The 24947-nt window shown below is 42.5% G+C and overlaps 1 protein-coding gene across 6 annotated transcripts in view; it reads right to left on the reverse strand.

Annotated features, from left to right (window-relative positions):
- Positions 1-24947, reverse strand: part of DLGAP2 (DLG associated protein 2) — a 395404-nt gene that overhangs the window by 278588 nt on the left and 91869 nt on the right. The window contains exon 1 of one of the 6 annotated variants that reach the window (XM_083730093.1): positions 16570-17043. The exons of 4 other annotated variants lie outside the window; for them this stretch is intronic. The gene's annotated coding sequence lies outside the window, so the exon portion shown is untranslated. Of the gene's footprint in view, positions 1-16569; positions 17044-24947 lie in introns of those variants that run through there. One more of the 6 variants, XM_083730085.1, reaches the window with a different exon arrangement.

Genomic DNA, 24947 nt, shown 5'->3' on the forward strand with positions numbered 1-24947 from the left:
AAAAATTATTTAGCATTTCAGCTTGAATTTATCCTAATAAACATTTTTCACACACAGTTTTGACTAATGTAGACATTTTTTGCAAGCAATCTTACCTAATATAACTTGACGCCTGCTGTCAAATGTGTACTTTTAGCACTACTGAACAACAGATACCTGCTCTATGTCTGAAACTTATCTCATCCCATAGTCTTCTCAGCACTTAGCTAGCAATCTCAGATTAATTAACTTTAGTTTCCAGGATCCGGCCACATGCTAGAATGGGGTTAGACTGTGAATTTAGTTGTGATTTTAAATATTCATTATACACCAACTGAATTTCTATTGTCTTGTTTTCCATAATCTCCTTCACTGCATTCATCTAGGTTCTTCTCCATTCAGTATATTTCCATTTATGTCTTGTCATTTCATTTTAACTTTTCATCAAAAGGAAAGGAAAGAAAGAAAGTCTTTCCAGTTGATCACCTCGCTTCTTAAGCAGAGCGATAGCAAGGAAGTGACGGGATGAGAATTCTTCAGGTCTGTTTGCAAAGGCTCTGCATTCCCAAACACAGTTCCTGCACTAAAGAAACACTAGAGCAGTCCCTGAAGAAAATTAGGTGATACTATCAGAACTGTCAGTACACAATGAATTTTTACAAACCAACGGACAAATAAAACTTCACACATTTGTCATCTGAAGAGGCTGTGCATGGTGAAAGGGACTGTAGGGTTGCACATCATTTGCCCCCCTCCACAAAGTCATGCAGCTCCTCCAACCCCTGCCACAACTCAGAAAACACCAGTCTTTTTGCACCCATTGACACATTTGCAAACTGAATACATTGTCACAGGCACCCCACACCCTGCAACCAAGCACACACCACAAGCTATCTTACTGGATACAATAGGATGCTTCTTTCAAACATATTTTCAGCACTGTGGATGCTGTGAAGGCCTCTGTGGGCGCATGGGTGCCCCAGGGCACCACGTTGGTGACCTGCCTCTCATAATCTCATCAGCAAGGAGTCTTCTCTCTGTACAGAGGTTCCTTGTGCAATGTAGAACTCCAGAAACAGAGCTGGTTCCCCACACCAAAAGTCAGTGCTTTTTTTCTAAAAAAAATATGTTTAGGGGTACTCTCATTTTGACTCAAGAAAATCACCATTTTATAGTTCAAATTGGGGAAAATAAATACAGTAAATGGACAAAAGGCCACCATCGGGGGTAGCAACGGAATTGATGAATCACTGTGCCATTCAATAGAACTAATGATTCACTGTGCTAGAGAAGAAACTAAAAAATTTTTTGTTTCTTCTCCCGTTAGATTCACAAAATGTTTTGGGGTGTGCGTACCCCTGCGTCCTCCCAGAAAAAAAGCACTGCCAAAAGTTATGGCTATCAGAATGGCAGGGGAGGAGCTAAACTCACAGCTGCTATCAGTATGATTATCCTCTACATATGAGCAATGCATGGAGAAGACTACGATCTTTTCACATTTCTTAAAATTCAAGAAAGAACGCCTTCCCTTCCCAAATACACCCTGCTTTTTGTTCCACATTTGAACACAAACCAGCTATAGCTAGATGATATACCTGTACCACAGACAGTTGCGGTGAAAGGCCATGTTCTTCAGATTCTCGAATGCTTTTATCGGGGCACTGTTTAAGATTTCAAAACGTTGTTTATATTATTTACTCAGTCAATGAGGTGGTGGAGGTAGGAAGCCACAGGAAGCCACTGTGTTATATTTGTAGCATGGTGTAATTTTTCATGTTAAGCTCGGTCTGTTCCCATGGATACATAAAAAGAATCCTTATAGGATTCTCTAACTTCAGATTTATATGTTTAATGAATTGTTTCCAGAGACGGTACCCCTTGAATTTCACTGCCTTTTGTCCCCTCTGTTTACAATTTCATGTGTGTATGCATGCAGCTGTCAGTTGAAGATAGCTTCGTTCAGCCGACAGCCTCCTTCCATAAAGCCTTAAGCCACAGTAAATCTGTATGTCTGTGAGATGCCACAGGATTTTACTTATTTATTTTTAAAGAGGTTTTCTCCTTATTTACTAACGTTATCAACAATTTGGGGCCGTGGACTCGCTGTGGTTTAAAACACCTACACTAAAGATGCCCTTTTCACATCCGGGATCTGTCACGGCAAAGGTATTTCTATCGAAACCATTTAACTGTTCGTATTATTGCTTCAAAGTTGTTTTCATTATGGAAACGCTAACAGCACTGCAATGAAATTCATGTCACAATAAAGCCACTTTCAACTACATGGGATTGGCCTGAAAGCAAGCAATAAAACCAACAAGCACAGCCAAAACCAAAGAAGCAGGGGCATAATTCAAACCGCAGATGGTACCAAAGATTGAGGCTGTCATTCTGCACCACTCTCGTGGAAAACTAGTGAAAGCAACAGCACTTCATTGGTACTACACATAGGGCTCTCAGTGCAGCTTTGTGTGTGGCTGCATACATCTACCAGTCGATTGAGAAGGTCAGCAGTGTCAGCTCTGCCTGCCCCCTGTTGGGGAAAGAAGAAACATCTGGATGCAACCCTTTCTCTTCCCCCTCCCCAGATGTGCACTGAGATCAAAGCTAGCAGCGCTGACCTTGACTTGTACAGCATTCCTTTTCCCAAATACGGACTCCTCAATGGCCACTCACATTGTTTAAATAAAGGAAGGTTTTTAAAATATTGTTTTACACTGCTTAAATAAGGGAGTGTGTGTGTGTGTGTGTAAATATATATACTCTCAAATCATATTCTCCCAGGAAGCATATGATTCTTAGCCAATATGGCCAAGAAAATGGGAGAGACACTATAAACAGCATTGTCCTCAAACAATATCCCAGTACTTCTTATCCCAAAGGAATTAAAGACAGTGTTTCACTGATGTGGAAGAAAGTAAATACGCTTGTTGGAGCACTGTCCAAGTCTCCTCTCCCAATTTTGTGATCAAAGTGTCAGGGATCTTATTTGTTTTTTTAACAGATATATAGATCACTTCACAGCAAGAAGCCGATCAAAGCAGGTTACAAGATCAAAGCAGGAGAAAGCACAAAACCCAACTTCTAAAAGTAATACAATCATTTCTACAAAACTAAAACAAAACAAAAAACCAATAAAACTGCTTCTTGCAAATTCTAGAAAAACAATGAATCCACATCTGCAAATGTGAAATTAATGTTAATAAATGAAATGCACTTCTCTTTTTGTATGTGTCCCAGGTTAAAATGTGCTACAGGATGCTTGGTTCTGGGGCTGGCTGGTCTGGAGAATTCGGCAAAATATTGACTCAGGAGGATTTAATATTTTTCTTTCATTTTTTTAAAAAAGAATCTATAAACCTCTTAATATATAATATCTAGGCAGTGGGCAGAAGTCTATACACACAGACATAAGATAAAACAAAAATACAAAGCATAATAAAAATCATTGATTGTCGTTGGTATCAGCTGCAAATTAAAGCCAGCAATTCAGCTGGGGATGGCCTGAGCTTTTAACTGGCATCTAAAGCACAGAATTGGAGATTCCTGTCTAATCATCAAGAGAAGAAGAAGAAGAAGAAGAGTTTGGATTTGATATCCCGCCTTTCACTCCCCTTCAGGAGTCTCAAAGCGGCTAACAACCTCCTTTCCCTTCCTCCCCCACAACAAACACTCTGTGAGGTGAGTGGGGCTGAGAGACTTCAGAGAAGTGTGACTGGCCCAAGGTCACCCAGCAGCTGCATGTGAAGGAGCGGAGACACGAACCCGGTTCCCCAGATTATGTGACTGCCGCTCTTAACCACTACACCACACTGCTGTGGTGTAGTGGGCACCATAATGCTGGTTCAGCCATACTGAAGGCCCAGATTGGGTGGCACCACCAACCAGGCCTCATCAGCTGAACACAGGGTCCAGCTAGGGATATATAAGGGACAAGGTGGTCTCTACCTGGTCTTGAGTAGTTTATGGCTTTATCAATGAAAAAGTAATACCTTAAAGTCGACTCAGTAGAACATAAGCAGCAAGCACAATTCTCTCAACACCTGTTGCCTACTGCTGCATTTTCCACTAGCTGCAACTTCAGAACTAACCTTAAGGGGAACCCGGCTATCTAACTGGGGTGCTTTCTGAGGCTACCTGCTACTTCCAGGCACATCAAGAGAACTTCTGCTGCACTTACACACCGGAAGAGAAACAGCACATGGAGTGTGGCTCCTGCAAACACATATCACAACATTTCGGTGAGACTAGGGTGTCATATAAAACAATCACAAACTTTTAACTTAAATGCACGCACAAACCTCTGAGACTGACGCACTAAATGCAAAATGAATGGCACCTGGTGACCTTCTCCTTTTTCATCATGTTTTTGAGTGGTTTTCCAAAAGTGCATTATCCATCTGGACGCACCACTGGCCAACCACTGGCTTTGGGGAGTACCTGTTGGACAGCTGGGTCCCTCTTGGGGAAGTAATCTCACAACTAGATTGGCCTTTTCTATTATCCTTCGAAGGCCACTGTCCACCACATAGCTAAAACCAGGAAGGGAAAGGGTGAGCAATTGTACTGTCTTAATTGGACCAAATACCTATATCAAATAAAACTGTTACGAGAAATACGACCAGATTGCTTCCACAAAATATAACAGGAAGCTTTCAGTGGGGGATAACAAGGAACTAGCAATCTGTATATGTAGCCCCTTAATGACTTCTAGGAGACATGTTGATTCTGGTGTGTTTCTTAGCTGCCCTTCATTGCCAGGGACACTCACAGGGCTGGTCATAGCATGAAGCAGAGTGTGTCATTAACCCAGGCATGGATCTGGTGGTGGTAGTGGTGGCAGCACTCAAGCTGTTCTCCTGAACGCCCCAACCCCCAGGCATTACCCTGTGTTGGATACCTCTCCATTCCACATGGCTAGCCCTGAACTCACTAAGCTGGCCTGATACCCTCATGATGCCCAACCAGCAATGTTGAGTATGATTTAATGGCCGGTCCAGTTACCTTCTGTACTTGAAATCTGGGGAGAGGGGGACATTTTGTCCTTCACCTCAGGTAGCAAAATGTATTGGGCTATTCCTGAACATTCCTGGCTTGAAACTGTCCCCCCTTTCAAAGCCCCTGCTTCCCACCATGTATTCCTCCTTTGGATTTCTGTCTCCTATAATTGCTTAAGGTCTGTTAGCAAGTATTGTAGCAGCTGTCCAGTCCAACCAAGGTTGCCACTGCCTTTGCTCAGCTACAGGGAAAAGCAGCAGCAGTCAAAAAGTAGATGTTTGGTGTCCAAAGCAGGAGGGATTGAGTGCTGGCTCCAGCACTTTTTCAGGGTGACAAACAATCACCATGTCTATCTCCTAAATCGCAACTTTCAGGCTTCAAGAGAGTTCTACTTGCCCTTGATAGGCTGTGAGGACCTTTACATTTCTCAGATGGTCCTCTCTTCTCCCAGGAGTGCATGATTCATAGAAAACATGGATAAGAGAATAATAGACAGAAATGGGCTAAAGAATCTATGCATACACTTTCCAAAGACAGATATTCTATTTCATAGATGTGCAAAGTACGAAGCTTTGCTTTCAAAATGTAAACAATTAGGCTAGACTCTGCTATGTCCTATTCATTTAAAGGTAAAGGACCCCTGACAGTTGAGTCCAGTCGCAGATGACTCTGGGGTTGCGGCGCTCATCTCGCTTTACAGGCTGAGGGAGCCGACGTTTGTCCGCAGAAAGCTTTTTCTGGGTCATGTGGCCAGCATGACTAAGCCGCTCCCTCTCGCGCAATGGAAACGCCGTTTACCTTCCTGCCACAGCGGTACCTATTTATCTGTTTGCACTTTTTGGTGTGCTTTCGAAGTGCTAGGTTGGCAGGAGCTGGAACTGAGCAACGGGAGCTCACCCCGTCGCGGGGATTCGAACTGCCAACCTTCTGATCGGCAAGCCCAGGAGGCTAAAGTGGTTTAGGAGGAGGCCACCCGCGTCCTTATTCATTTGCTGGAGCACAATTCTAACATAGGCATTATTGCTACTTTAAACAATTTGCTTGTTACACTTAATGATAAACAGTATACTGTATCCAATTGCTCCTTCTATTTTTCTGCATAAGATACAAAAACCATCTCAAGGGAGCTTCTGCCAGGTCCACAAGTGCAGTTTCAGCATTTCCAAGCCCTGCAAAGTACCTCAGGCCACACCACTCCTCAGTGATTTACATCATGGAGAAAATGGCATGCCAGAGGCCAAGCTCACCTGTCCTTTCCTGGGACATTTCCCCCGCTTGTGTTTATGTGTTGCAATGACTAGTGAAGACTACAAGAAGCTACCAACTGAGCATTCCTGAAGAACGTACCTGGTAAAATGCACTGCTAAAATGCTAGCAGCACAGCCAGATGTTGGGGCATGCTCGTGCCACCAAGCTCAGAAATCTGCTCTTTGGATGCAATTGCTTCTGCACATATTAAGGAATAATATGGGTAGTGGGCTGCCCCATGATGCATCCCTCCTCTCTTTAAAAATGGGTACATCATCTTCATGAGACAACTAATCTCATGACAGTAAACACACAGCTATAAATATTTTAACCGAAGTTTTTTTTTACTCCATGTTTAATAGACAGCTGCTTCATAGCCCCTGGAAGCAGTCAGGACTCGTGGAACACCACAAACAGTTCTGCAGGCCTATGGAGGCTTTGGGGTTTCAGAGAGCAGCCCTTCCCCCCCATTCGGGTTTCCCAAACATGGGTCTCCTGCTGTTTTGGGACTATCATCCCTAGCTAGCAGGACCAGTGGTCAGGAATGATTGGAACTGTAGTCCAAAAAACATCTTTTGAACCACTTTTGAAAAGGAGAACAGTTTCAAATGGTGGTCTCCTGCTCAAAATGAGGGGTGGAGTTATACATCCCATGTATGTATTCCTCAAGTCCTTCGTCAAGTGTCTAAAGTAAAGGTAAAGGGACCCCTGACCATTAGGTCCAGTCATGACCGACTCTGGGGTTGCGGCACTCATCTCGCTTTATTGGCTGAGGGAGCCGGCGTACAGCTTCTGGGTCATGTGGCCAGCATGACTAAGCCGCTTCTGGCGAACCAGAGCAGCACATGGAAACGCCGTTTACCTTCCCGCCGGAGCGGTACTTATTTATCTACTTGCGCTTTGATGTACTTTCGAACTGCTAGGATGGCAGGAGCAGGGACTGAGCAATGGGAGCTCACCCCATCACGGGGATTTGAACCGCCAACCTTCTGATTAGCAAGCCCTAGGCTCTGTGGTTTAACCCACAGCGCTACCCGCGTCCCGCTTCATCAAGTGTCTAGTGTACCTCCAAAACTGTACCTCTCATAACAGCTGCTGGAAGCTATTGGAGGAGAGAGTGCTCTTGTGTTCCAATCCTGATTGTTGGTTTCCCACAGGCATCTGGTTAGCCACTGTGAGAACACAATGCTGGATTAGATGGGCCATTTGCCTGATCCAGCAGTTCTTAACTGGTCCACATGATCCTTTTCTCGGATGTGAAGTGGAACAATAGCAGCGCAAAACACTGGAATCTCTAACGGTTCTCAATCGGAAGCAAGATTTGTGGTTCCTGGAAGGCCTTCCACATGAGTGTCACTTGTGAAATATTTCAGCTGAAATGATTAAGGGAGCTATTGTCTAATTAGCCTACGCAATTAGCAACCAACTGATCCCCTCCTTCCTATTTTTAATGGCATTTAGTCATGAAATGTTCACTTCAGCTGCCGTATGGATGTTCTGAACAAATGCGAAGGGATTCAAGAGGAAATGGCAAAATTGACTTTAAAGGATATATACTGCTGTCAGAGGCAGAAAAATAGATGGGGAAAGGTAGAGAAAAATAAATTCTTTAATATTCTCATTCTCATTTTAGATGCCATTTCTGTCATCAGTGTGCAACATAAATCAGACATAAATGTTCTTAATGTCACAGAACCAACAAATAAACCACAAATAAACATGGCCAAAAACCCTAACCCTAACATACCCAAAATGCTTGTAGGAATGTTGCTGTACAACCCTATGCTTTGCAAGTAACCAAACATGGCCACTTTTGATGCTTTCCTGCTATATATGCTCCTCTTTGCTCTTGCTAAGGTCCCCATGAAAATGGAAATAACATGTCTGCCACAATTTGTTAGATTGATTGGCTCTCAAAAACTTTCAACCAACTTGTGTTCTAAAGCAGAAAGCCTAGCAGCATAAATGGACAAGCATAAATCTCTCATCATACGTAGAAAACTGAGCCAGGTCACTGGTCCATGTACTCTTCAGATGCCTTTCCCAGCCTTGACACCTGAGATCCTTTAGCTGAAACTGCCAGGATTAGATCTTGGGATCTTGTGCATGTCAACACTTTGCTGTGCCAGTGAGATATGACTCTCCTCTTTCTAAAGGTATCTGAGTACACATCCCGTTAAAGGCAACTTCCCAGGGACTGCTGTGTCAATTCCCCTACTCACAGTATGGCTCCTTTGAGAACCACAGATTTTGCTTGAGCTCTCCTCCAGCTGTACAGCAGAATCCACAGAGGCCACCCAGTGGGAAGCAATGCTGTTTCATGCAGCATTAGTGCCTGATCTGGTTTATGCAACCAAATGCACAGATTTGGCGAAGGGGCTATGCAAAAAGACAACTCTTTCTCTGATCAGTTATCCCACAATAGGCCAGAGACCTAGACTTACTGAGCCACAGAAATGCTGAATGTGTGTAATGATCCTAAAAATCTGCATTTCTTGACACTGGAGATCTGCTGAATATTATTCCCTGCACTATCTGCCAGAATGGAAGAATATTATCATTCTAGATATCTGTTTTGCCTCAAAAAATAAAAATAAAATCCTATCATTCTGACTATTCATGCTACAGAATATTTATTCTGGAATGTTACTGACTGCAAGCTATTGAAATGCACTGGAAAAACGAAGAATTAATAAAACATTGCCCTGCAGTACCTTCTTTGTAGGGAGGAGTATTGAACATGACTATGGTTCCTTTAAAAAGCCCAAGAAATATGCATTTCTGGTGACCATTTGCATTAGTTCAAATGCATCTGAAGCTCACTGTGTGTTGTGTCTTCATAAGGACAGCACACTAGAAAAGTAAAAAGGAGAGTACAAACCTATGGCCTGTAGTAGTTGATGTCCGGCTTCCACATGAAGTAAATGCAATCTGCTGTTATTTACAGAGGGGAATAGGGTTACCAGTTTTTGATTTTGTCTTTAAAAATAAATAAATGGGTAGCTGGGACTAGGAGGCACTGAACCAGTGTCAGGTCAAGAAGCAGTTAGAAAGAGCTTAGCAAACAGCAGAACACATTGTACAAAATTCATTTTGTTTGTTCCTGGGACTGGTGAGCATGGGTAGATTTGAGTCCATGCTTGTTTTGTAGAGTGTAGTGAAAGAGGTATCCAGGGAGCTGGGCATAATAGCAATGGCCATAACACTCCCTATCAAGTTGGCTCAGCAGAGCTTGGGAGAGGCGGTATCTACAAGGGACGTTGAGAGCATTTGGGCACTCACATAAGCAAGTACCCTTGCTCAAATGCTTGCAAGCAGGATCGAGGCTTTTCTCAGTTAGGTGAACTGCCATTGCTTCCCTTTGCCTCTCCTTCAAAGCCCAGAAATTTCCTTTTCGGTAACAGAAAGGTGGTGCGGCTCTCAGGCACATATGCATGGCATCTTTGCCCTTGTAGTGCCAGCTGCCATTGGGACATTCTGAGGCATGTAGTTTCAGAATCATTTGCCAGCAGGAAAAGATGCTCTGCTGGGGGCCTGGGAATTCATGCCTCTGCCATCTCCCCCCTGTCCCTAAGGTAGGTTACTGAGCCTTGGGGCATGAGAGTGGCAATCTTGAGTTTTTGAAGCCTTCTATTGGAACCTTCCCAAAGGCTCAATCCCTTTCAGGGTGAGTGGCAGGATTCCTGGGATGCACCTGATAAAGCACATGTGTGCACCTTGCTTACTCTGTATGTGAATATCATAGACTTCATGTCTCCAGCTTATAAGAATATAAGAAGGGTCTGCTGAAACAGACTAAAGGCCTATTTAGTCCAGCATCCTGTTCTCACAGTGGCCGACCAGAATCCTCTAGACAGCCAACATGCAGGACCTGAATAATAATAATAATAATAATAATAATAATAATTATTATTATTATTATTATTATTATTATTATTATTATTTTATTTAAACCACACCCATCTGGCTGGGTTTCCCCAGCAACTCTGCGCGGCTTACAACACATTAAAAAATTGTAAAACATTAGACATTAAAAATTTCCTGGTACAGGGTTGCCTTCAGATGTCTTCTAAAAGTCAGATAGTTGTTTATTTCCTTGACATCTGATAGGAGGGTTTTCCACGGGGCAGGCACCACTACTGAGAAGGCCCTCTGCCTCATTCCCTGCAACCTCACTTCTTTCAGTTAGGGAACACCAGAAGGCCCTTGGAGCTGGACCTCAGAGTCTGGGCTAAACAATGGGGGTTGAGATGCTCCTTCAGGTATACTGGGCCGAGGCCGTTTAGGGCTTTAAAGGTCAGTACCAACACTTTGAAGTGTGCTTATAAACATACTGGGAGCCAATGTAGGTCTTGTATTGTCTTGGCAGCCACTGACAGTCACAAGTCTAGCTGCCGCATTCTGTATTAGTTGTAATTTGCAAGTCACCTTCAAAGGTAGCCCCACATAGAGCGCATTGCATTAGTCCAAGCGGGAGATAACTAGAGCATGTACTACTCTGATGAGACAGTCTACGGGCAGGTAGGGTCTCAGCCTGAGTACCAGGTGGAGTTGGTAGGCAGCTGCCCTGGACACAGAACTGAGCTGTGCTTCCATGGACAGATCAACAGCACACTCCCCCTTTGTGAATCCCAGCAACTGATAGTAAGAGACACCTTGCCTCTGACAGTGGAGGCTCATAGTGGCCTGTGGTCACTAATAACCTTATCCTCCATGAGTCTGCCTTTTCATTTTTAAAGGCATCCAAGTTGGCAGCCATCAATGCCTCTCGTGGCAGTGAATTTCATAGTTTTAACTATGCACTGTGTGAACAGTATCTCCTTTTGTCTGTCCTAAATCTTCCAGCTTCCAGCTCCTCTGGATAGCCCTGGGGTCTAGTATTTTGAGAGAGAGAGAGGCGGGGGAGAGAGAGAAAACTCTCTGGCACCCTTCGCTATACCAAGCATAATCTTACACAGCTCTTATCAGGTTTCCTCTTACTCAGTTTTCTTCCAAACCAAAAAGGCCTGAATGTTGTAATTTCACCTCATAGGGGATTTATTTCAAGCCCTTCATCACCTTGGGCAGGGAGGGGTTGAGGCGACTAGAACTAAACACATTATTGCAATCATGCCTACAACATAGATTTGCATAACAGCATTATGTTATTGGCAGTTTTATTTTTAGTCCCTTTGCCTATAATTCCTATCAAGGAATTCACTTAAAAACAACAACTACCACAGTGTGTTGACATCCTCACTGAGTTATCCACCATGATCCTAAGGTCTTGCTCCTAGTCAGTCACTGCCAGTTCAGAACCTATTAATGTTGCTGTGAAACTGGGATTTATTTATTTTTTGCTCCAATGCTCATCACCTTGCACTTGCTCGCACTGAAACTGCATTTGCCATTTTACAGCTTTTACCCAAGTTTGGAGGAACCATTTTGGAGCTTTGGGTAATTCCTTTTTTTTTTTTTTTTTTTTTTTTTTTGCTTTAATCACCCTGAACAATTGGGTATCATTAGCAAATTTAGAGACCTCATTATTCACCCCTAGCTCTGTATCACTTATGAGCAAGTTTAAAAAACACAGCTTCCAATACCAATCCTTGGAGGAACTCCACTTCAGACCCCTCTCCCTCCCCTGAAATAATTGCTTAACAAAAGCCAACTAGGAATAATTTGAATATGAATGTTTTAGTATTTTGATGGCCATTCCCATAATGCTCTGTAACTATCATGCAATTGGAAGATTTTTTAAATAATAATAAAAACCATTGAACATTAGCTTACCCCCCAATAAATCTAATGTTATATAGGCAGCACAATCATACTGAGGTCAAGGAAGAGAGAGCTGCCACTTTGTAAGCCCTGCTCTCACCTGGTGGCTTTTTACATTTCTTCCCCATTTTCCCTTACCACTTTAAAAACCAAAACGCTCCAGAATGCTCCTTTTTGTTCTTACTGCCCACACAGCAACCACATTGCAACTTTCCACTGCTCACCCTTTGGGACCTTGCAGTTAGGGATGCTGGAATACAGTGGCCTTTCCAATCTGTAGATAGAGGCAGAGATCAGCTGCAGTGATTCTCCCATATTTATTTATTTTATTAGATTTTTTTTCTTTTAACCTACCCTTCAACATACCCACATGTAAGAAGGCAACTGTTTGCCACATCAGCGCTGTTTCTGTTCCACTGCAGTTTGGTTTCCATCAAATACTACACTATCTGTTTTGCTCTTTGATATTTAATGCAAGTCACATAACCTGGATATGTATTCATGCAACTTCCATAACTTACATTCATGTTTCCTGCATGTTTAGCAGAAATAGTAACATCTAGGACAGAATCTAAAGTATATGTAACTGAGAAGGGGGAGGAGAGTTTGGACTTGATATCCCGCCTTTCACTCCCCTTAAGGAGTCTCAAAGTGGCTAACAATCTCCTTTCACTTCCTCCCCCACAACAAACACTCTGTGAGGTGAGTGAGGCTGAGAGACTTCAGAGAGAAGTGTGACTAGCCCAAGATCACCCAGCAGCTGCATGTGGAGGAGTGAGGAAGCGAACCCGGTTCTCCAGATTACAAGTCCACTGCTCTTAACCAGTACACCACACTGGCTCTCAGGGGTAGCCTAATGCATTTTGGCACCAGAGATGTTATGCTCTGATGCTACCTGCCCCCCACAATGGGGGCTCAAACTCTGTAAGGGGTGTCTTTGCATCGGCTCTTTTCTTCAGGAGAAACCTGTACAAAGCCCTGCCACACTGCCAGTGGGGTAGGGTGGGGTGGGGAAAATCCTTTCTGGATCCTTTCCCTTCAGGAGGAACCAGTGCAAAGCCCTACCACACCACTGGGCAGGAGCCTCAAGCTGCACCTCTTTAATATTTCACACTGGCGAAGTAAATACAGTTCGCTGAAGTCTGCATTTCCATGCATGCTTACTTGATAATGAATCCTAATAAACTCAAGGCGATTTCACTGGGGCATCAGTGGGACCTCTGGATGAGCACGCAAAAGCTTGAGCTGCATGATGCATAGCTACACTCCTCATACGAGGACCCAAATCTTCCTACAACTCAGTTTCTGTGCACCAACTTGTACATTCTCAAGCACAAAATGTAAATTACGAAACAGATTTGCACCGTGCATGGGTATCTCATGCCATTTTATTATCTCTCTTTCACCAACCATATCCAAGAGAATGCGTGGGTGCACAAAGCTGTCGTCTTTAGCTATAACTTTATTAAACAGCGAAGATACAATTACCTATATGCCTTTAAAATTAACCACTGAGAAATAATAATATTTCAAAAAAAAATCTATCATACTTCCTTTTAAAAACACAATGTATCTGTCTGAACCTCTATTTCCTGCAATAAATTTCCCAGTGTTATATTAACTTCTGTGTCACTTGCATTATTTGAATAGGCTATATTATTTCCACTCTGCATCAAGCATAAAATGTTATTTGAGGTGCATAGGAAGCTGTCTTATATATCATGTGAGTCTATTTGCCTTAGTACTGTCTACACTGACTTGCAGTGACTCTCCAGGGCTGCAGACTTTCCTAGCCCTACCTAGAGAGGCCATGAATTGAGACTGATGCTCTGCTACTGAGCTATGGCCCTTTCCCTTTTTAAAGTGCATATTAAATACCAGCATCTGTTTCGCCACTGTTGAACAGAAGGCAAAGTACTCTGTTTCCAGCACCATGCTACTAACATGGTTGCTGCCATTAGTAGGTTGCATAGATGGGAAGAATAGAACAACAGCCTTAAAATATGCAGACACAAGCACACCTAAGCTCACTGAAGTCAATGGTCTTAAGGACACCTAACCTATATGAGAGCAGGCTACAAAAGAACATGGTTTTGATTGTTCAGTGAAATCTTAACTCTTGCAGTGGCTTCTTCATTCTCAAGATACCAAGAGTAATTATTCTGGCCAGAACCAATTATTATCCCAATTTGTCTCCAGCTTAATCAAACCGGAGTCAAACCTAATTTCACAAGTCCCAATTCATAAACTAATTTTTAAATCTGAAATTTTCACTGAAAATTGTATTTGGTGAAATTGTGAAACATTTAATATGAAAAAGTATTAAACCTTCAAATGTATTTTCCTTTAAATTCCTTCCTGTTCTAAAACAGCCTGAAAATTTATTGATATGTTACCAGTTTTTATTTGTAGATCATTCCAATTAAATAAGCCTATATTGGCACATGAATGAAATAATCAGTGTTTTATAATGGTTTCAAAAAGTGAAATAAAAATGTCTATAGAGTTAGCATTCTTGTATTCTGATGTCTCCTATATTAAGTTTGTACTCCCTGCAATGTTAAATCAACAGCCTTCCTAAAGTGTTTGACTTTAATTGGAATAGACCATTTAATTGTTGGCAGTTGTCTGACAGGGGGAATGTCTAAAATTTTTCTCTGAAATCTAAATTATGCAAATCAGGTTATAGTTAAAATTCAATCAGCCAGAGTACATAAAAAGCTGCATGTCACAATTAGTGCGGAGTAACATGTAAGGAACTAAATGGCTGGCTGAAATTGTACCCTTTGTACCGATGAATTATCTCTAGAAATAAGCTTCAATACACAGGAACAAACTTCCCAGTTTCTTTTATGTTCAGAAATAACTTGTCCAAGTATATTAGGGAGACTTGCTGCATGTATGTTCCTTAAATAAATATTTCAAACCAGTTTTGCTTGGAAAGTAAAAGATGCAATGCCCAACAGGACATGCCAGCTTAATGTACTGATGAGCAAAAGTAATTTCCTTCGCCTTCCAGTATTTCAAGAAAGAATACACTGCAAAATGAGGTGCTCGCAGGTGTTAACTGCGCACATACGTAGATGCGCTGCAAACTACTTACAGTCAGCTATTCACAGATTAACCATTTTGCCTGTATTCTTCTGCATGCTAGATGATCTTATCTGATCACTTGTTGCTGAACAAAGAACATACAGGCTGCATCACATGAAGATAAAATAGGATGTTTTTGTGGATTAAAGGTATGGTTACAAAATGCCGGTCCTAGACCTCCCTTAAAACTTAGCATAAACTTATATATTGAAAGGCATGTTAACAACAAAGTGCAAGGGGGCAGCCATTCAGTGATTGTGCCATCCTGGAGAAATGAGAGAGGTAAAAAAAATAAAAATGAATTGGATGGTTTTACAACTATAATAGTAGTTCACCAATAGTCTACAAGAACTGTTTGACAAACCTTTATTTATTTGTGTGTCATTGCCTAGACTCACTTACCCTTGAAAATCACATTGCACGGAAAATGCAGGCATCTAAACTGGCCCCACATACAATGTGCATTTCAAGCCTTCCAGGTACCAACAGAGAGTTGTTGCAAAGTTGCCCATTCCAGGAAAGACGATCATAGGTGAACCTTAGTAAAGAGGACCTAGTAACCTACTGTTACAACAGACCCCTTCATTCTACTCCTTCTCAAGCAATTCTTACCCAGCATGAAATCCCCTCTCTCTATAATTCATAAAGTACCAACCTCATCATTATTGGAAATTCTTTTCAAGTCTTCTCTAATGATAGGGCTAGTATATTAAAGAATATATATTTTAAGCAGTGGTATCATATTCATACAACAGCAACCCACAGCCTTTATCCCCCCCCCCCAACACACCTCGATTTATCACATTTAATGCAGTTGATAAGAGGTACTACTGAATCATCTTCTGCACCCTGCATTACAAAGAACTGGCTTTTTATGGTGGGGCTTTTAATATTACTGCCTTCACTTCAAACGGAGGCTAATGCAGCTGAAGGTCCATAGTTTTGCTGGCAGAATATGGAAAGCAGAAAGGCATATGGCACATGCTTATTGCAAAGAGAAATACAAAACCTAACATGAGCCCTGTCTTAGAAATTACATATTGCAAATGTTAAACTGGAGGCTGAACTTATCCTCCCCTTCCCATGGCATCACCTGTTAAGTTCAACACTTTCCTTTAATATATGTTCTTTTCCAATCTGTTCCTGCAGCTAAAACATACCGTGCAATGCAGCAAGGTTGAAATAAAGGGGGAAAGGGAAAAAAGAAAGCCTCATCATTTTACTTGAAGACAGTACAGCTTCATTGCTTGCATGGAAAGAGGCAGGTGGTAGAGGGGGGGCATGGTGCAAAGTACTGGGGGAGGGGGAGAATGAGAAAGAGAAAGAGAGCGAGCCTCTGCTGAAAATTAATGAGCTGATAGACTAATTAAGACAGTATTCCTCACCCCTAACACACAAACACACATCATACTTATGTGCACCACAGCATCGTATAGAATGAAAGTATACACAGAAAGCAAAAGAGTGAGAATTGAGTCATCTCTGACTTACCGTATCTGAGGGTCTTGCTGTACTGCAGGCAGCATCCAGGCAGAGAGCGTGAAGCCTCACACAGATCAGGAAAAATATGCAATCGGTGAATGATTCAAATGCATTGTTTTTAAAAAAGGAAGGCCAGAGACTGAACTATGTATCCAAGGAAGGACCTCGTTAGTCACAGCTTTGACTAGCCTGCTACACAGCTCTGCAAAACAACTATACTGCAGCATTGTGGCAAGCATAGGATTGCAATGCATGTCCCATATATTCAAGCATAACAGAAAACATGGTCTGGAGCTTATTCCATGTGGATAAGGGGCTTTATTGCTCAAGCAGGAAAAGAAGGGCTATTTCTCCCCACCTAATCAAATCACAGGAGGTGGGGGGAATAGAAGATCTGTCTTGATTATTGTACAGCATTATTCTCCAGGATATCAATTACATAAAGCAGGTGCCTCTGCCTCCTGTTTCCCAGATAAATGCCTGTAATCTCATTTCACAAATGATTCCTATGTAGAGAGGAGCCACCTATTGTGATGATATCATTTGCTCTAGTCTCCATAAATGGGCAACTTCCTACTAAACGTCACGGCCACTGACGAAACAAAATCCTTAGAATATCTGAGTGGGCAGAGGTGGTGGATGGGGTCCATCCACTTACAGCTGCAGCTTCTTCTAGTTACTGTGATACCACTACGGATCCTACATCGTTATCAGAAGAGCAGTGTGAGGAGAACGAGCACTGAAAAACTGCCTGAGACAGCTCCCACTGAAAAGAACAGGACAGAAACAAAAGTTGTCCTGCCTAGAGATTGGTAAGAAGGCACCCAAGAGAAACCTGCCCTTTCTAAGTCACTGGGCATTTCAGGAAGCACTGGGGGCAACATGCAGGCCGAATGAAAGCCACACAGGAAATGTTAAGGACAGTGGCTGTGTTCTTATCAGCAAATGAGCAGCACTCTGTTTCTTGTGCCTTGCCACTGCAACATGTTGACACACAATGCAGCCACCTGCAGAAATATTATGCGGCCGTTGTGTTGCCATTTATTAGTTTTTTTAAAAAAACCCTCAAAGGTATCAAAGCCATTCACTCCAATCCTCAATCCCACATCACTGCCATTTGGGAGTGATCATTCTGTGATATTAGCTGCCCTTAGTTGTGACAGGTACCATGCTACATGAATGCCACCTTTCCATTCTGGCCTTGAAAAATGTGCTTGTAACTTGTAAGCACTTCCAATATTTAAAGTGAATCTAGTCCACTACAAAAGAACTGGGTTCAAATTCATGCCACACTGGGTGTTCAGTGCCTGCTTTAGAAACAGAAGTAGGATTGGGGAGGGCAAACACCCTCTTCCCAACCCCTCTACTGTTGAGAATATTTGTCTCCTTTTGTGCCTGTTTTCTGCCATTATCCCCCTCATTTGCTGCTGCTTTAGTACCCAAAGCACTTCTGAGTTTTCAATAAACTTTCCTTCAGCCTTTCTGTTAAATTCAAAAGGCTAGAAAGCTATGTTTATGACTTGAAGTCCAGGTAGCTTCAGTGGCTAGGACTGCCAGGTTTCACTGCTAAGCCAGCCATGGCCATTTCTGGACTAAGATAGCTTGGCTACAGTTATCCACGCTCTGGTCTCTTCCAGGTTGGATTACTGCAATGCATTTTACATGGAGCTGTCCTTGAAAATGTTCCAGAAGTTGCAGCTTCTGCAATATGCAGTGCCCATGCTACTAGCAGGTGCCTGAGGGAACTCGAATATAGCATCAATTCTGGAACAACTGCATTGATGAGTTACTGTTTGCTACAACCTTAGGAGCTGTCACAGAGAATGCTCTCTCCTGGGCCTTCACCTAGTCAAACATCTAAGGCATACCAAGACGGACCTCTCTGACAACCATCACACCCAAAAGGATCTGCAGGCCACTTGCTGAAGCTGATGGAAGGCACTTTGCGCCATAACGAAGGACCCAGGTGTCCTCCCAAGCTATGTACACAATCTTTTGGAGGGAGAGTAACTCCATCAAGAGTAGGCAACATGCCATCTATCCAAGTCTCAAGAACCATTCACAAGCAGGGCCTCAGTCCGAATAACCCCACTCAGCAGTTTCAGCTAAATGTTAAACAGTGTAAGGGGTAATATTGTACCCAGAGGAACCTCACATAAGGAGCCCCTGCACTACTCAGAAAAGCTCTGCTGGACAGAACAATGAGGATGCAATGGAGGCAGCAAAGTAAGCCTTCTTTGCTGCCTCCAGTGCCACTAGGCAGGCTCCATGATGAGCCCTCACCAGTGTTTTATTGCATTTATTTGGAGTTTTCCTCCACCTATTCTTGAGTTGCTTCCTAGCTTGTTTCCTTGCCCTAAGCTCTGGAGTTTCTCAGGGAGCCAAGTGGACTCCATGAAATGACAAAGGGTGTTCAGGGGCAATCATGTCAAAGGCCTGAGCCATTTGGCTGCTCCAGAAGTTGGCCATGACTCTGACAGGAGTGCCAGTTATATCAGCTGGAAAATCCCCCAGAACCTCCATCAGCCTTTAAGGAAAGGCCATCCTGAGTTCTTTTTGATGAGGGGTGGTACATAAACAACAACAGCAGCAACAACAACAGGAGAAGGAGAAGGAGGTCCCCCACCTCTGCAGATGGGAAAAGGTTCTGAAAGGCTAAATCTCAACAGGAAGTGATCTGACCAGGACAGGGAACTGATATCAGATCACCCTCTTCCTGCCCTGTTGAGAAGACAAAGTCCAGAGTGTAGCCTGACACACGTGTTAGTTACATGTTAGTTACATGTTGGGACAGCTCCACGGTCATCATGACATCCATAAAGCCCTGGGTCACCCCAGAGCCAGTTGCTTTAGCATAGATCTTGAGGTCTGGGAGTCCTCAACACTACCTTTGAGAGCAGCTCTGTCAGCTCAGGTAGGGAGATGGTGGGTGGTTACATACGCTTCATGTTACAGACTCCACTAACCCAGAAATAGTGCTTCAGGTTAAGAACTTTGCTTCAGGATGAGAACAGAAATCGGGCTTTGGCAGTGCGACAGCAGCAGGAGACCCCACTAGCTAAAGTGGTGCTTCAGGTTAAGAACAGTTTCAGGTTAAGTACGGGCCTCCAGAACGGATTAAGTACTTAACCCGAGGTACCACTGTACAACTTAAAAACAAGATTAAAATACAACATTAAAATGCAGCCTCATTTCAGCAGAAACTCAAAAACTTTTTGGGGGGTGAAAACATCAAGTCTTCACCAAGGCTAAACTATCCAGACTGGTCCTACGTGGGCCAGGAAAAAAAGCCAGGGAAGTCCCCAAGTAGGAGTTCCCCTCACCTGGAAAGAGAGCCTGGAGAGAGTGATGGAATCTCTATAGACCACAGGAACTCCGCCTCCCCAACCCTCAAGCCTGCTCTGATGCTGCACCGAGTACCCAGATGGGCACAACTGGGTAAGACCAACTCCACCCTGCTCACCCACCCAAGTCTCAGTGATACAGACCAGATCGGCCTCCTCATCCAAAATTATGGATCATGGATGAGAGGGGTCTTACTCAGAGGCAACCTGGCATTCAGCAACAGCAGCCGCAGACTCGAGGGCTGGCTGATAGATGTGTTAATGGCCTGATCTAGCAGGCTGTTATGTTCTCATTTTCATCCTGGATAGCTCAGTTGGTTAAAGCATGGTGCTGATAACGTCATGGTTGCAAGTTTGATCCCTGTATAAGACAACTGCATACTCCTGCATTCTAGAGGGGTGGATTGGATGTTCCTCAGGGCCCCTTCCAACTCTATAATTCTATAATATGATCTTTATTCTTAATTTTTTTGAACTGATTACTTTACACAGTAATAATAATAATAATAATAATAATAATAATAATAATAATAATAATTATATTCTGCCCATTTTGCTGGGTTTGCCCAGTCACACCGGGCAACTTACAACATACATAAAAACACAACAAAGCATCAAACATTAAAAAACAAAATATCCTATACGAGCAACAAACCAACCAATGAATCAATAGAAACCAACAACAACAATAACAATAATATCAATAATAAACAGTATACCCAAATTAAAATAACTGCCAACTCCAACTAAACATTTAACCAACGTCAAGCCTACATAAGCTAACCAGAGGAACCAAAATCAGAACCGCTTAAAACATTATAAAACCTTTTGGCCAGTTGCCCCAACCCAAGAGTTGTTCCAGCAATGTCCCTCTGGCCTCCCAGGAAGGGACACAAACTGGCTTCAAATCAGTGTGAAGTACAAATATGCATTCATGGGAATACAAGGGGAAAATACAAAAATGAAATGAAAACAAAAGTGGCAACATAAATTTTAAAAAATGTAATGTGTATTTTGGGTCCATGGACTGCAATAAAGTCGTGTGTGTGTGTGTGTGTAAATTTAAAAAAATACAGTGTCATGCATTCCAAATCCTAGCATGACAGGATGGTGGATTTTTACTGTGGCCCTTATTGCTAATATAAAAAAAATTAAGTGAGTGCTAAGTCAAAGCAAATTTATTTGATTTTTTTTTTAATACCATGAAGAAATATCATTTTGAGTCACTATTTCCATGAAGGCTAAATATCACACCTGTAGTCCAATAGCACACATCTCTCTAGTGTTTGGGCAATGTCCGCTGCATGGTGCCCATTAACTAGTGCTAAATTGGATCAAGCTACGAATATTTTTGATAATGCCACCAGCTTGTATCAAAATGGGTACGGTACTGGGATTGTATGTGGGCATTTGATATACAACTATATAGGGACACTGTGCTATATTATATATGAGCCAATGTTGAGACATTTGCTATAGCTGATTGAGAGGTGTGATCATAGGACTGTAAGAGCCTGGCAGGCATTCACAGGAATGTTTAATCTCCCCATCAATGTTGCAGTCACACCTGACTCTTCCTTCCCTTCCCTTTATCACTTGCAGACATGGTGCTAAGTGTCTAGTCATGGTTGGGAACTGGAATGTGTGGATAAAACCCAGCTGGGGTCAAAAGTTATGATGGGTGGCCTCATAACTTGGAGAACGACATTTCCATCAATGATACAGAATTAGCTTGCCCTAATTATTCTGTTCTGTAGTTTTGGGGAGCTCCTGGACTCCAGGCTAGTAAGAGTGTCAAGAAGAACATTTTATTTTATTTTGAGGCCATGGGATGATAAGAGTAAATAATACGTCTATGAATGTACATTATGGTTAAAGTTTTGAAGTGCAATCCTATGCAAGTTTACCAAGCTCTGTTGAGTTCAATTAGAGTACCGTATTTTTCGCTCTATAAGACGCAGCAGACCACAAGACGGACCTAGTTTTTGGAGGAGGAAAACAAGAAAAAAATATATTCTGAATCTCAGAAGCCAGAACAGCAAGAGGGATCACTGTGCGGTGAAAGAAGCAATTCCTAATGCTGTTCTGGCTTCTGGGATAGCTGTGCAGCCTGCATTCACTCCATAAGACACAGACACATTTCCCCTTACTTTTTAGGAGGGAAAAAGTGAGTCTTATAGAGCAAAAAATATGGTATTTGGGATTGCTGACATGCATCTGAACTTAAATGTTCTTTGTTTGGAAGCAGTATTACCGAGCCCAAGTGTCTTTGTTTATGTGGCAGCTGGGTTAATCTAATCTAGTTCTAGCTGGATATAAGGTGCATCTATAAATCATGAAACTAGATCTCCAAGTGTATCTTCCAGGCAAACATCTAAGTACACTAATCAGTATGTACTTTAGGTATATACTGAATGAATGGGGGGTGGTGGCCACAGACAAATGGGTTTATGAAAGAATAATATATGCAGTGCTGCATATACTTTGTACAATGTCCCCAGATGCCGCATCCTGTCAACCCTGGTTTTAACAGGAGGTCGGACAAAAAGATGTTCAAGGTCCATGATTCTATGATTCTGTCAGGGTTTTTCTTGTCGGAACAGGACGAGAAACTGGTGCTTTGTTAAAAGTCAGACAGATTGATACTTTTGGCCATTTCCATGCTGAGTTTTGTGCAGTTACTACTAATAACATCCCTCTGGCAGACATGTCTGAGAGCTTTCTAACTGTGCAAAGAAATATAACTTGAGGGAGTCAGGTTCTGTTGAGGTCCCTTGTCAACTTTAGTGGATGCAGAAGCTCTGAATAATAATAAATGATGATGATGATGAAAGATCTGATGTTCTTGAGGATGAATTCTGTACTATATCCTACACAAAATAAACAGGTTTCAATGACTATTTTTATATATGCAGGCTCCACTATTTCTGTTGCTGTTCTGTATTGCTCCATTGACTCTTAAATGCCCATGTCAGGGCCTTTGCGTATAGAGTTTACCATTATGTACAAGAGCTGCCTGAAACCTACATTCTGCTTTTTATACATTCTCCCCATCGCTGCCAAATCCCACCACCACCAATTCCAGCAAACCGCAAAAACTGGTGTTTTATTCAGAACATAAATACACTTGCTGAGTTGTGAAGTCAACAGAACACAGAACAGCTTGAAACAAAAAAGAAAGCTACTATTCTCATATAAGCAGCAATACTGAACACAAAAGGATGGAGGGGATGGGAATGCTCATTTCAATTTCATGCTCCATAAGTACCAGTGCGCAAAAATAAAGGAAGAATTAGTGTTCATAGAAAAGAAAGGGACTGCACTTGATGGTAAAACTTTTTTTTTCTCAACTTTTGCATGACTACTAAAATAAGAATGTGCAAAAAATCCCCTGCAAGGAAAGAATCTTCTGCAGCGAAGCGATTAGCATTTTAAAACTTTTTTACTTACTTCACAGAAAATAATGGCAATTATTTGGACTTCAGTCCTAGCTCTGACAGTGCAATTCCATGCATGTTTGCTCAGAAGTAAGCCTCACTGTGTTTAAAGGGGCTTACTGCTGTGTCACTCATGCCAGGATTGTAGCCCAAATCTTCCAGTTAGTGTCATTCTTAAAAATCATTCAATCACCTGAAAATTCCTTTCATTCTCAAGAAACTACTTAACACCTAAGGCTCAACACTGCCTATAGGAATGAAAGAATAACTTTATATTGAATTATTGAATTTATGTCCCATACTTCCTCCACAAGGGGCCCAGGACAGCAAACACACCCACAATTTTTATTTTTATTTTTAAAAAGAAAGCATTCTAAAATAGTTAAAGCATTCTACAGTTAAAAGCATCTCATCTAGTAATTTCATGGATGCCAGAAACAGTATCCTTCAGCCACCAGGAATCTTTTCAAACGGCTTCCCAAAGTTGATAATGTTGGAGACAGACACACCTTGACAGGGAGGGCACCCCCACAGTAATGTAATTATAAATGAAAGTTTCTGCAAAACACAGACAAATTTGGGTTGACTGTGCTTCATTCCAGTATCTGGGACATAAGCCCAGATTCACACCTAATTCACCCTAAACCAGGGATGAGAAACCTTTATTATTATTTTTTAGTCCAATGTCAGGGATTGGACTCAAGAGGGTGAGATGGATGAGGAATGGAGGAGATCACCCTCCCCCCTTCTTCTGATGCTGCAGGAGAATAATAATGCATCATTGATTTACAGAAGAGGTTTGAGGGGGCTGAGGAAGGTCACAGCTCAGAGACAGACGAACAAAAGAGTTGGGAAGTGTTAGAAGAAAGGGGGAATTGCCACAGGGCAGCCAGCTGACACATTGTCACTGGAGAGTATTTCTGCTCCCCCTTCTCCCAGAACTCGGCGTTCATTAAGGGTGCAGGAACAACGGAATCAGAGACATTTGGCCTCAAGCAGCCACTCTAAAGGGAGATGCTGTTGCAAGCAAGGAAGAAAGGAAGGAAGGAAGAGCCCAGTTTGGAGCAACGTCATTGTTCTGTCTTGTTGCTTTTTTTGTCTCTCGCTATTAGAATTGAATAAAACTCATGAAAAAGGACTCTTGTCTTGTTTTCTCTACTCTTGCTGCAACTGGGGAAAGAATAGCTTTCCTGAAGCCTTGACAGAGCCTTGACACCCAACAGCCACATTCCCTTATGGGTAACCTCCTAGGTGACACATGGTAGTGGTGGGTGATTGGCCTGTTCAAATGGGGAGTTTGGTGGGCAATCCCACCTTGCAATGCCACGGACCAGATGAATCTCAACAGCCATCTGGGACTGAGCACTGTGACTGCTGCCCACCCGGAATCGGGTAATTGACCATTGTCAGTGTTCAAGGACACATTCCAGCCAGGCAACTACATTCAATGAGGTTACAAATCAAGGGCCTGGGGAAAGAGGTGTGGCCAGGCGTGAGTATCGTGAACTGGCAGGACAACGAAAAGGAAGAGGAGGAGGAAAAGGAAGAGGAGGAGTATAGCTAGGACTGGGACACACTGGGGTAAGCTGGGGATGGGGAAGGAAAG

This window comes from Podarcis gaigeae, assembly GCF_964106915.1.
Source record: "Podarcis gaigeae genome assembly, chromosome: 3".
NCBI classification, from domain to species: Eukaryota; Metazoa; Chordata; class Lepidosauria; order Squamata; family Lacertidae; genus Podarcis; species Podarcis gaigeae.